Below are 14,810 nucleotides of genomic sequence, written 5' to 3' on the forward strand. Positions count from 1 at the left end.
ACCCAACAGTCAACTTTATGAAATAAAATGAGTGTAGTAAACTCAAAATTGACTGATAGTTCATTCTACTCATTTGAACAGACTTTTGAACTCAGTGTTGAAGGTAATGAGTTAGTTAAAGATTTCATTACTTCAGCTTAAATGGAGCATTTGGTTTCCTCAAATGGTTTGAGTTGCCTTAACTTATTGGGTTTTACAGTACTCAATTAGTTTGAGTTCTCTTCATTTATTGGGTTTTACTGTGCTCAAATAGCTTGATTTACTTAAATGGTTTAAGTTTACAGTACTCATTAAGATTCGTTTTTGAACTTAAATGGTTTGTTGCCATCAGTGTCCTCAAAGGGTTTGAGTTATCTTAACTTTTCAGTTTTTACAGTGTAAATATTAATAGTAATCATTTCCTAATGGAGCTACACTGTAAAAATATGCATCTTTTTTGTAGAATCAAATAAACTTTTCAACTTGAATCAGCCAAACTGACTGAAAATATGAAGTTAAACATTGTATAGCTAAAAAATAGTTGAAACCTGATGAACTAATGGAATTAATTTACAGTAACAAAAACATTTGTCTTTACTTTTTGTCAAATAATTAAGTATTTTACAGTCTAATAATATTAATCATATCATACTCATAATATTAATCATAATAACACATTAAAAATATGTTTAACAGATAAATATAATACATTTTTCATCATTGAAACTCAAGCAAATTCTGGTTTCCTAACTCAAATGGAGTTAAACCTTTGCTATTGTGTTGTCTAAAAATGAACATAAACCTTTTTGATATCCATTATAAATTTGGAGAAAATGCCATCAGTAGTTTACGAAAAATAGTTTTACTCAAACACATAACTAAATTATAAATCCAGAGAATCTGAGAAATTTCAAGGGGTCTCTTATTTATTTATTTCCATAGCTGTATATAATTTATGAGTGTGTGTATAAGGGAACATATTTTAATGTTATTGCATTATTATTCTTTTTATTCTTCTTCCTGAAGTTCAGTGTAACTCGCATCAGTCTAAACACAAGCTAAAATGACTCACAGTTCACCTTTATCTCCCGTTATTCTTATTTCCAAAACTGCACATCTGCAAAAATTTCAGCTCAAGCCCTCCTCAGTGCAGTTACCTATTCTGAGCGTGAGGAGAACGGGCTACAAATAACTAACAAAACTGCAAACTACAGTCCAACGGTTATTACGTCAGTGCGGTCATGGTAAAGTCTGCTGCTGCCTCCACTGAGAATCGCCTAATTAGAAACAAAAGACCTCCTGAGCATTGACTGATGTATTTGGGTCCCGGCTATATATTTAGCAAAGGCTTCTGTTAACGAGCTCAGAGACACGGCATGAACTCGCAGCTTTTACAGCAGGAAAGTGAATCCCTCAGTGCAGGAGTTTCGCAGAATCCTAGTGCTTTGATTGTTTGTTTCATCTTCTCATTACAGTCATCCTTTCTTGGGATTTTTGCACCATTAAATGCGTAATTACACTGTAAATACAACCATTCTCTGGCTGTTTATCTCTGGCAAGCCATTTAACTTTTTATTCTATGAAATGTACTAGTAGCAAATTTCATAATACTAGCATTTATTACTTAATATCTTATATTTTAGCTACTTGTAGGGCTGCACAATATATCGTTTCAGCATTGATATCGCAATATCTGCAAGTCACATCGCATCTGTAACGTCAATCATTTTAACATTAGATTGAAAGTTTATTATCCACATTTCTTTTATTTGTTTTGTCATTATTTCTAGCTAATTTAAGCCATTTGGACACAATAAAATAAATGTTTGTAGCGTAGCAGTTAATTTTATATAATTATTTATTTCATTTGTATATTTGCTTATTATATATAATTACAAAACCATCCCAGTCTATCTAAAATGATGACTTCTTTCCTACTAGGGCTGTTTTTGAAACTGTATTCCTTTTTTTAAATATCGTGCAGCCCTACTAATGTTGTAGTCCTGGAACCATTCACATCCAAAGTAGGAAAACCAAATACTATGGATGTCAATATTTAGAGGTTTCTAACATTTTTCAATTGATCTTATTTTGTGTTTAACAGGACAAGAATTATCTAACTGGTTTGAAACAATCTACTGAAAAAACAATGACAGAAGTTTCATTTTTGGGTGAACTGTCCCTTTATTATTAGAAAATTTGAAGACAGTATTGAGCATATATATATATATATATATATATATATATATATATATATATATATATATATATATATATATATATATATATATTTTTTTTTTTTTAAACTGCAGTAAAAAAAATAATAAAATATTTGCAATTAAACTATTTTTTTTTTTAGATATTTGCAAAGCATTTTTTATAGCATTGCATTTACAAAACCTGTCTAGTCAATTGCAGTGCTCATTTTGATTTGCTTTTTAGTCAACCGTGAGTTTGTGAAGTTGTTTTCACTGTTTGCACTTCACCTTTCTGTGCGTTTCACTTTGTGGTCCTGATTTGACAAGGGGTAAGGAGTCAAGGGAACTTGGGCGTTTACCGCAGACCCGGACCTCCTGGGCTGTCCTCTTGTTAAATCATGACGTATAGGTGACGTATAGAATACTGTATCCGGGTTCACGCTGCTACTCATTTGTATTGGGAAAATATTCATTTATGGACACTTTTTAGTTCGGTCAGGTCCGGGTTGAATATATGCAAATATTTACGTTTTATTGGTTTATTTATTTATTTTTTGCACTGCTTGATTTTTATTTGCCGTTCTTTTTTGTTTTCTCAAAACTAAATTTCCTGTTGCATTTCTTTAATTTTGTTTGCAAAATTCATGTTTATTTCTCAAAACTTAATTTTCGCCTTGCGATTTTTGGAGATTTGCATTTATTTATTCATATTTATGCTCAATACTTTGTTTTTTGTTTGCAAAACTTTATTTTATTTTGCAAGTATTTATGGCTCTAGATTGACTCTATAGCCGCTACTCATTTGAATTGAGAAAATATTCATTTATGACCACTTTTTAGCCATATGTCACACATTATTTATCACTTTCTGGCCATCTGATATTAGACATAAATATTGCGATCATAATTTTCAAAAGTATTTAAGTGCTTTGTAAACGTTTATTATTACTGTTTGTTGAGTCTCAGTTTAATAGAGCGCTTGGACCCGGAAGCCGACAAGCGGATATTTACTCACTGTAAAAAAAAGTTGACTCAAGACAACTTGCTGCAGAGCTTTTTGAGTTGACGCGACTTAAATCGATTCAAGTGCAGTACCTGGGTTAAAAGAGTCAATGCAACAAAAAGGCTGTGGAGCAAGCTGCCCTACAAATTTCAATTAGAGTCAACTTTCTTTGCACATTTCATTAAATACTAGTAACACTTCGAATGACCAGTATTATGATTTTTTATTTTATTTTACTAGTAATATTTTAAATTTAATTTTCATTAACTTCTATGGCCATTCAGAATAGTCATAACAAAAGGCAAGTTTAAAAAAGCACTTGTGAGATAAGAACTATTATAAGTGCTCGTATTGACTGATTTAAAAGCACCAGAATTGAATCGTTTCTGCACTGTAAAAATGATATGATCAATTAATCCTGACAGCTTTTGTTTTTAGGTCATTGTAACTTATTAAACTAAGTTAATCATCTTCTAACTTAATTTTATAAGTTACACATAATACGCCAGCTGTTTTAAGTCAGTTCAACATAATGTAAGTTGAATGGACTCATAAGGTTTATTTGATTCAACTTAACATTTTAAGGCAACCAGGATTTCTTAGTGTACTTATAAATAAAAACCAGGTGTTACTAAATGAAAACAAGTTTCCAACTCATCTGCTTGATTGCATGACCACCAAGGCTGTTCAACAGCAACACAAAAACTCCTGCTCACCCCAGAAGTGACCTTTTGACATAAAATAAAAGTCCTCTTTACTTTCCATGTGCTGCATGCACATTATTGTCATAATCAAAATCTGAACATAATACTAGGTACTAGTATGTAATTAAAAGCTGCTGCTATTTATAAAAATATGTACTAGTCTAAATTAAAATACATATGAACAAAAGTAATTCGCTTCTATTAGCATAAATTAACTACTAGCATAAAAAGAATAGTAACTATTCACAAAGATCAAGTGTTGACTTAACAGCCACTAATATCTAATGAATGAGTATTAGTATCTTGTGAATAAGTGATAGTAGTTAATGGAAAAAGTTGTGTTTTCTTAAAAAAAAAAAAAAAAAGATAAATACTAGTAGCATAAAAGTAGATACCTGTGCATTTTGTAGATGAAAATGGTTTGCCAGAGTATCAGTAAAGAGATTAAGAACTCCTAGTTTGTCATTGTGAGCTTTTGTTTATTATTCACCTTGTTTAGCTTCACATATTCATGTCGTCAGCAAGGAGCTCTCAGTGATGGATTTCACAGTAATTGAAATGAACACTTTACTCGGTAATGACTTCATTCTCCGTGTCACTTGAGAGTCTGCGTTTGGTTTACAGCATCAACACTAAGAGCATCACCATTATCTGACAATCAACCGAACACTATAGCGCTGCTCATTCTGAAGGACCGTCTCGTCTCGTTTTACTCTCTATTTACGTCTGCCGTCATAGTTTTGCTGCTACTTAGACTGCAGGGTCTGAGTGAAATGCTGACAAGGGCTCGAATTAGTATTGCAATTTTACTAGGTGATCAACAGCTTCTTGTTTTCTGTTTGTTTATTTTTATTACATAGTGAGTGTGTGCAAATAAATAGATTTTCTAACAAGCTGTTACATTTATTTCGAAAAGTGCTGGCGTAACGGTTCACTGTGGAGCCAGATCAGTCCCAAAAATAATACGTTCACAAAATAAAGTTCACACTTGCAGAGCACAATTCACATTTATACAATCCAATTCGTAAATTTAAACACAATTCATAAATACACAAAACACAATTTGTAAAATTCACAACACAATTCATAAATACACAAAAAACAATTCATACATACACAAAACACAATCCAAAAATACACAAAACACAATCCGAAAATACACAAAACACAATCCGAAAATACACAAAACACAATCCATAAATGCAGAAAACACAATATGTAAAATTTAAACACAATTTATAAATACACAAAACACAATTCATGAATACACAAAACAATTTGTAAATTCTAAACACAATTAATAAATGCACAAAACACAATTCAGAAATGCACAAAACAATTTGTAAAATCTAAACATTTCATAAATACACAAAACTCAAGTTGTAAATACACAAACAACAGTTCATAAATACACAAACAATTTGTAAATTCTAAACACAATAAATACACAAAACACAATTCATAAATACACAAACAATTTGTAAATTCTAAACACAATTAATAAATACACAAAATACAATTTGGAAATACACAAAACGCAATTCATAAATACAGAAAACACAACTTGTAAAATCTAAACACAATTTATAAAAATACACAAAACACAATATATGAATACACAAAACACAATTCAGAAATACACAAAACAATTCAAAAATACACAAAACACAATTCAGAAATACAAAAAACTATTTGTAAAATCTAAACACAATTTATGAAAATACACAAAACACAATTCAAAAATACACAACACAATTCATAAATACACAAACAATTTGTAAATTCTAAACACAATTCATAAATAGACAAAACAATTCATAAATACACAAACAATTTGTAAATTCTAAACACAATTAATAAATGCACAAAACACAATTCAGAAATATACAAAACTCAACTTGTAAATACACAAAACACAATTTTTAAATACACAAACAGTTAGTAAATTCTAAACACAATTCATAAATAGAGAAAACTAAATTTGTAAAATCAAAACACAATTCATAAATACACAAAACACAATTCAGAAATACACAAAACACAATTCAGAAATACAAAAAACACAATTTGTAAAATCTTAACACAATTTATAAAAATACACAAAACACAATTCATAAATTCACAAAACGCAATTCATAAATACACAAAACACAATTCATAAATTCACAAAACGCAATTCATAAATACACAAAACACAATTCATAAATACACAAAACACAATTCATAAATTCACAAAACACAATTCAGAAATACAAAAAACAATTTGTAAAATCTAAACACAATTTATAAAAATACACAAAACACAATTCATAAATTCACAAAACACAATTCATGAATACACAAAACACAATTCATAAACTAACAAAACGCAATTCATAAATACACAAAACACAATTCATAAACTAACAAAACGCAATTCATAAATACACAAAACACAATTCAGAAATACAAAAAACACAATTCAGAAATACACAAAACACAATTCAGAAATACACAAAACACAATTCAGAAATACACAAACAATTAGCAAATTCTAAACACAATTCAGAAATACAAAAAATGCAATCCATAAATACACAAAACTCAACTTGTAAACACACAAAACACAAATACACAAAACAATTTATAAATACACAAACAGTTTGTAAATTCTAAACACAATTCATTAATACACAAATGACAATTTGTAAACTCTAAACACAGATCATAAAAACAAAACACAACGCATAAATTCTAAACACAACTCATAAAAACACAAAACACAATTAATAAAAACCAATCCAATTCGCAAATTTAAAACAATTCATAAATTCAAAACACAATTCAGAAATACAGAAAACACAAAAAAATGTGTTTTGGTTTATTGAATTGTGTTTTGTCTTCATGAATTGTGTTTTGGTGAATTGTGCTCTACATGTGTGAATTATATTTTTGTAAACATATTATTGTTGAGACTGATCTGACTCCACGGTTCACAAATGGACACATTCCTTAAACTTTAAAATGAGATGGATGACTTGTTTATTTGTTTGTTTCAAACCCCTGGGTTTTCTGAATTTAGCAATAAACAAGCTGAACATGCTGACTCGCCATCTGAGTTACATTGTAGAGATCCAACAATCCTGGTCTTGTGTTACGATGTCAACCTGCCTTGTACCTCTTGCTGCCTAAGACATTGAAACAGGACTCTTGCCTATTTCCAGCAGGCGTGAGATTACAATATCTGGGAAAACAAAATGTAAAATTGCATTAAAAAAATAAATAAATAAAAGGACTGAATTAGAGGATGTATCAGTGCTTTGTCTTATTTTTCAGTTCAGATGACAGAGTGGGACATGCATCCGTGCGTGTATATTATGGTGTGTAAATGGTCTTGAGTGGTTGTTGGCACACCTTAATCTGACATTACAGGACTTTATTTCTCCATGTATTTCTTTTAAAATGTCATTTCAGATTAGGGCACATCAGGTACTATGCTGAATCCTCTTGACCCCTTTGACAAGTGCATTTTACATACACTGTATTTTGTAATACAGAGAGTTTTGCAGTGTAAATTGATATGTATCGCTGTACCATGCTTGTTCAGTGTTATTTATTAAATAAAACGGTTTGAAAAAAAAAATGCACAAGCGTCATGTATTGTGCTGTGAGCTTTGCATAAACGCCCCATTATGTCTAGGTTTAATTCAGTGTTTCAATTGAGACAGGCTTCAGACAGAAGACGGTTTGTTTGCTGGTATGTCAGTTCAGTTACAGATTGACAGTGCTGTTTTGTTTGATTATGCAATTACGTAAGATTTTGTTCTCCATCTCTTTCAGCATGTTATCTTGGAGTTGCAGTGACATGGTACAAACTGCACTGTTATCAATCCTAAAGCCTGCAATCTGAACTGTGAGATTTCAGATTAATTTGTACCTGGCAAAAGTCTTGTCGTCTATCCAAGTTTTAAGAACAACAAATAACAACTTGACTTTTAGTTGATCATCTGGTATCAGAAGTGGCTTATATGAAAGGCAAAGGCCTCCATATGCTTATTTCAGCAAAATAAAACATGATCATGCCTTGATTTTGAATCATTTAATTAGGACAGCAAGGTCTGACTTTGCTTAGACAAAAGTCTTTTCACTTAACAGAAATAATGTAGAGTATAGGCCAGGGGTCACCAATGCTGGTCCTGGAGGGCCGGTGTCCCTGCAGGGTTTTGCTCCATCTTGCCTCAACACACCTGCCTGGATGTTTCAAGTATACCCAGTAAGACCTTGATTAGCTTGTTCAGGTGTGTTTAAATAGGGTTGGAACTAAAATCTGCAGGACACCGGCCCTCCAGGAACAAGTTTGGTGACAACTGGTATGGAATATAAAGTCATGCTGCAGTGGAAAAAGATTTCATATTGTGTATGACTCCCATGAGCTTTTAGGACTGCATCCTTTCATCTCTGCAAAGACTCAAATAACTTATTAACAAAGTCATCTGTAATGACAAAGAAAGCTTGAACTCCCAGAGTTCATCGAGATTCATTGGATACATCTTCAATCACCATTCACCCCGGACATGCTCAATAATGTTCATATTTGGTGAGTGGGCTGGCCAATCCTGGAGCACCTTGACCTTCTTTGCTTTCAGAAACTTCAATGTGGAGGCTGAATTATGAGGAGCGCTATCCTGCTGAAGATTTTGCCCTCTCCTGTGGTTTGTAATATAACAGGCAACACAAATGTCTTCATGCCTCAGGCTGTTGATGATGCCATCCACTCTGCAGATTTCTCCTACTGAATGTAACCCAAGACAGCAATTTTTCCTTCACCAAACTTGACTGATTTCTGTGAGAATCTTGGGTCCATGTGGGTTCTAATAGGTCTTCTGCAGTATTTATGATGATTGGGATGCAGTTGAAAATTTACCTTCTGCCACTTTTCCAAATGAACAACTAGAAGTCAAGCTCTTATTTGTTGCTCTTACAGCTGGGATCGTCGACAAGACTTGTGTCAGGTAGTGTAGGTCAGAATGAGATCTGTTAAAAGATAAATATTTGCCATTATGTAATTTAGACATCAATTATTGACTAAAGCATGTGTATTGTTTGAGGTTATGGAAGAAGATGCTTTCAAATGGTTCTGTGGTCCTAAGAAGTCTTGTGGTAAATGGTGCACAACAAGTTTCGATTTAATTTGTAGTATTTATTACATTTTCCTCTTCTTTTGTGTGTGTGTGTTGACCTTAAAAGTAAGATTTATTGTCTGAAAACATTAAAATCAGAAGAAATTTGAATATTGGGGTTTGAGAGAGCTGCAAGTTAAGAAAACGCATGCAAATAGAAAAGCCCTAACAAATTGGGAAAATATCTTCATCAGTTTGACAGCAGACATGTGCAATTTTTCCACACATGCAAATACAGAAATGATTAACAAATAGCGCAGACCGCACTAAAAGTGACAAATTTGGCTGCTTCCTGTTTAGACTCAGCGGTGTCGTCTGGGATCTGATGTAAGTTTTTCTATTTTCATTTTTATTTTAAGGTCATATGGTTCCTTTTTGTTTGTATACCTCTAACCCAAAACAGGACGCAACTGGGCTTGTCACCTTATGTGGTCCTTTGACATTTCCGTTCTGGTCTGTGCTATTGACTCCACCTTTCTGTTTTTGCATGCACTGTAAAAAAAAATCTGTGATTTTACGGTTTATATCCGGCAGCTGGGGTGCCTTAAAAAAAAATAATTAAATAAAAAAAATAATTAAATTAAAAAAAAAAAAAAACCGGTAAAAATTTTCTCAAATTTTTGTAAATCAACCTCAAGTTATTTTACAGTAATTTTTTATGATACAAACTTATTTCTCTCTATATTATTTCTTAAACAATATCTTGTCTCAAACTACCTAAATGTCAATAAAAGTCACTTTGTTGAATTGCAGAGTTGATCAAAAGTCGACAGAGCAGAGATCAACATCCCATAATGCAATTCACAACTGTAAATAAATGGAAAACACAAAATATTACATTGGTAATTAACAGATTTTTTTAAGTGCAGTAGAATACAGATTTCTCACCGAGCAGACTTTAGATCTGAATTTAGATTAAGTGCTGTAAACAATTTATGCTGAATGATTTCCTGCTAATTTATCCTTTGGCTTGGGTTTTCTAGCAGTAAAGATAATGATTAAATCAGGTAATAGAACAGAACGATTACAGAGACGGATAATTACCTTAGCGGTGCAGTGAGTAGCACTGTCGCCTCACAGCCAGAAGGTTGCTGGTTTGAGCCTCGGCTGGGTATGTTCTCTGGGTGTTCGTGTGAATTTTCTAGTTGGCATCCACAACATGAAAGTATGGATCCATCCTGCCTAGTATCAACAGTTCGTGATGGTGGTGTAATGGTGTGGGGGATATTTTCTTATCACCCATTAGGCTCATTAGTACCAACTGAGCATCGTGAGTATTGCTGCTGACCATGTCCATCTCTTTATGACCACAGTGTACCATCTTCTGACGGCTACTACCAGCAGGATAACGCACCAAGTCATAAAGACTGGTTTTTCTTGAACATGACAATGAGTTCACTGTACTCAAATGGCCTCCACAGTCACCAGATTTCAATCCAATAGAGCACCTTTGGAATTTGGCGAAACGGGAGATTCGCATCATGAACGTGCAGCCGACAAATCTGCAGCAACTGCATGATGCTGTAATGTCAATATGGACCAAAATCTCTGAGGAATATTTCAAGTACCTTGTTAAATCTATGCCACAAAGGATTAAGGCAGTTCTGAAGGTAACCTTTTACCTTCAGAAATGCCTTAATCCTTCGTGGCATAGATTCAACAAGGTACTTGAAATATAATCAGAGATTAGTAACAAACCGGTACTAGTACAGTGTACCTAATAAAGTGGCCGTTTAGTGTATTTTAGGAGGGGAGTGAGTGAATTTGTACAGTGAAAATCACACAAAAACATCCCACACTTTCAAAAATTAACCCTGGTGCAATTGCAGTAAAGGTTGGGTAATGTGTTGTTTTTTTGCATACTTGTATAAATCACAGCATTACTACAAATACATGGTCAACCCATCATTAGTGTAGCAAAAGCACGGGTAATTTGTGGAGCTGCAATAAACATAATAATATTTTCAAATCTAATTTGCAGTAAAATATGGTTAATTATTGTAAGATTATCTTGAGCAGATCAAGAGAAAAATGTAATTCACTTCAAACTAAATCTTAGAATCTAGGATTAATCACCAAAACGGTCCCGATTTTCCTCCCATCTGGAGTCTGTCCATGACCGTAACCTTCACCGCAACCTTGATCACGGGGGAAAATCCTCCAGCAGAAGTGCTGAGCAAACAAACAACATCACATTCTCTCTGTTACAATACCAACGGCTGCATAAGTGATCTAGTATACTGACATTTCTTCCATTTCAAAAATAGTCCCACTATTCCCACTTCACCTAGAATAGCATGTGCTCCTGGCCATGTGTCAGACCAACTCAATGTGCTACAATACTGATGCGTATTGAGTGGAATAGCATTGCAAAGCATCTCATTGAGGGATAAGAAGAGTCTCTAACAACTCCATATGTTCTATAAGCAAGCATAAGCTAAAGCAGGACGTTCAAGCAAAACCAATTACATCAGTAGCCGTTTAAACGGTAGTGAATGTTATGGTAGACTAGAGAGCGTGTTTGCGCTCTGAACAGTCATACAAACCCGAGGGCAGATCTGTGGCAGTCTGACCTGGTTTAGATACGATATTTACTCATCTGACTAAGCGAAAGGTTTATTAGCCTTGGCAGTGGGGTGTCTTTCAAGGTTGTCTGGAGTCACGTGTGTGTCCTGCTCGAGACAGCAGCTGCCGCCTTGACACTCCACTGATTTAGGGCAGAGAAGAGAACTGACTAATCATTTCCTTTCTAAACAAGTAGATAAATCAGGTCTGAGAAGTTTCAGCATCAGAAGATGAACACATTTATACTTTGTAACATTTGTCTGCTAATGACGTGCTTCTGTTTTAGAATCAGTGAAAATTCTAATAGATAATGTGTATTTTGTTACAATTTTTATTCCTCATTATGCCTTCAAAAGCTGTGTACACAGGAAAACTTCTAGAGTAATTTTTCCAGAGTTATATTTTTTTTACTCAAAAATATTTCTTTTTGCTCTTTTTTGAGCGTTCAGAGTAAAATGTGTCAGTAGAGTGAGAGCAAATTTACAGAGTATTTGTGTAACTCTTGCCAGAGTCCTTGTGTACCATTAAGGAACAATGAAAATATACATTTAAAGATCTACATTTATAATCTAATCTAATATAATATAATATAATATAATATAATATAATAATATATTTACAGTCATACAGCCAGCCGTGAAATGTAAGCTATAATGAAGACCCAACACTTTACAGTCAGGTTTATTAATGAGAGTCTCTTCAAATTTGGGTTGAACTTTGTAGACGCTCCCTAAACATACATAGTCTATATCAAGGTGATTAAATTGTTTTAAGCTTAGCAAAACAGTGAAAATCTCCTAATATTTGCAGCACAAAGGACAATTTTAGAATCCACTTCACTAAAATACGTATGGGGGACGTCGTGACGTTTCTCACTTCCTAAACTCTCGCGCAGTCCTCCATTAAGTTACGTCGTCACGGTCGTCGATCGCCGCTGGATTCGAAGAAAAGATACACTTCTGCTGGATGTAAAGCAAGTAAGGTTACAATTTCTTAATATTCATTGTAGTAGTATATATATTTACGTTTTGTGTATATTTTTCTACTATGACGGACGTGTGGAGCGCATTTTCAAGGGTCATCGGAAGTTCAAGTGTTTGGAGGGAACTTGCGACGTTAAAACTAAGATAAATATAGATACGCTGCTGTTTTAATAATACTTTGATACTTTGGCACAATATATAATCAATCAGTCTTTATTAAAAACAAAAGTTTGGAAATATGTACCAAATATTTCTGAAATAATGTGCTGTGCAACATCAGGCTTCTTTTAGCACTTTCCAGAGTTCTTCTTAAGGTTAAGAGTGTCATATCTTTCTTTTTATGTCCAGGTGCTCTCATACAGACTCAATAATATTCAGGTCTGGACCCTGTGGAGGCCATTTCATGACTACCTGTGTTTCTTTCATCAGCTGTTTTCATTCTCCAAATATGATTTCACTATATATAGTGGATTACTATCATGCTGAAAATGAAAGCTACAGAAGAGCTTTTCAAAAGGCATGGCATAATGGATTAAGACCTATCTGTACTTACATAATTCAATTATTTTCACTTTATAACGGATGGCTGCTAAAACAATAAATAAAGTCCCAATATATGAAACTGTCTATTAAGCCCTGGTTAGATCAAACGATTTTTACTGTCGGTTACAAAAGTCCCTATGTCAGATTATGTGATTTTGTGTTGATAAAATCTTGATTTGTCGTGGGTAACAAATGTGTCAGACTACATGTTCCTTCACGATCAGTCATCCCATGACACCTAAGATGAGCGTTATTTCCCAAAGCAGTCACAAGTGTTGCTATAAACATATTTCTTATCTTAATTAAATTTTTTTTAATCTTATTTCAATCTCAATAATACTGATGCATGCTGATAACTAATAACTACTTGTTTAAAAAACAAAACTACTTTTCATTTTAAAGCTAGCATTTTAGGTATTTAAAGAAATAACCAAGTAATACGTAATAGAGTCACAATATTTGCACAACAGTATAGCCTGATTTGTCATAATCAGGGCCAGACGGAATCTGCAAACGTTTTTTGCTATTTCTGCTGAGAATTTTGCAAAAAATCTGCGGATTTCTGTGGAATGATTTTGGGAGTATCATAACTAAAACTGTAATTTATTAAATATATTTTTACCATATTGTCATATATTTTCATATATAGGACTCCCAAATAATATAACTGCTAAAAGACTACTAACCTACTAAAAGTAAAATATTACTTTACAAACTGCATTGTACATAAATCAGATGAACATTTTCATATTAGTCAATAACATTACTGTGATTAATTAAAAAAACTGAATAAATACAGATTTACACACATTTACTCAAGTAAATAAACAGAATTAATGACGGGCTAAAAATCTGCAGAATTCTGCGCGCACAGATTCCGTGTGGGCCTAGTCATAATGCACAAGAACCATTTTGTATACAAATATGCTTTTTTGTTGTTGTTGCACATCAGATATCTTATTTCAAGCTACAATTAGAAAAAAACTAAATTGCTAAGAGTGATAAAAAATACTGATTTCAGGATTATTTAAATACAAATTTCAATACTTTACATTCAAAACTGCAAAACAACAAGAACTAATTTGTTTACAAATAAGCTTGCAAAATGTATTATGATTTCTTTCTAGACGTATAGATTTGAGATTGTACGTAGTTTGTGAAGACTGACTGTAGTTTGTATGTAGAAATAAGACAAACAAAAAAAGACTTTCTCCAATAGAAAAAATATTATAAGAAATACAGTGAAAATTCCTTTCTCTGTTAAACATCATTTGGGAAATATTTGAAAAAGAAAACGAAATTGACGGGGCGAAGCAGTGGCACAGTAGGTATTGCTGTCACCTCACAGCAAGAAGGTCACTGGGTCGCTGGTTCGAGCCTCGGCTCAGTTGGTGTTTCTGTGTGGAGTTTTCATGTTCTCCCTGCGTTCATGTGGGTTTCCTCCGGGTGCTCCGGTCTCCCCCACAGTCCAAAGACATGCGGTACAGGTGAATTGGGTAGGCTAAATTGTCCGTAGTGTATTAGAGTGTGTGGATGTTTCCCAGAGATGGGTTACGGCTGGAAGGGAATCCGCTGTGTAAAAACTTGCTAGATAAGTTGGCGGTTCATTCCGCTGTGGTGACCCGGATTAATAAAGGCACTAAGCCGACAAGAAAATGAATGAATGAAACAAAATT

The 14,810-nt window shown here is 33.3% G+C and overlaps 1 long non-coding RNA gene across 3 annotated transcripts; it reads right to left on the bottom strand.

Moving 5' to 3' along the window:
- Positions 1-6,413: 6,413 nt before the first annotated feature.
- Positions 6,414-11,757, bottom strand: LOC141379134 (uncharacterized). 3 transcript variants are annotated; one of them, XR_012395134.1, is made up of 3 exons: positions 11,617-11,757; positions 11,120-11,215; positions 6,414-7,107 (listed from the first exon to the last, which is right to left on the bottom strand). It is a non-coding gene; the product is annotated as an uncharacterized lncRNA (long non-coding RNA). The 3 variants fall into 3 exon arrangements; XR_012395135.1 differs by having other exon boundaries at positions 11,590-11,757; XR_012395136.1 differs by having other exon boundaries at positions 11,331-11,712.
- Positions 11,758-14,810: the final 3,053 nt, after the last annotated feature.

The sequence above is a fragment of the Danio rerio genome, chromosome 19, assembly GCF_049306965.1.
Source record: "Danio rerio strain Tuebingen ecotype United States chromosome 19, GRCz12tu, whole genome shotgun sequence".
NCBI classification, from domain to species: Eukaryota; Metazoa; Chordata; class Actinopteri; order Cypriniformes; family Danionidae; genus Danio; species Danio rerio.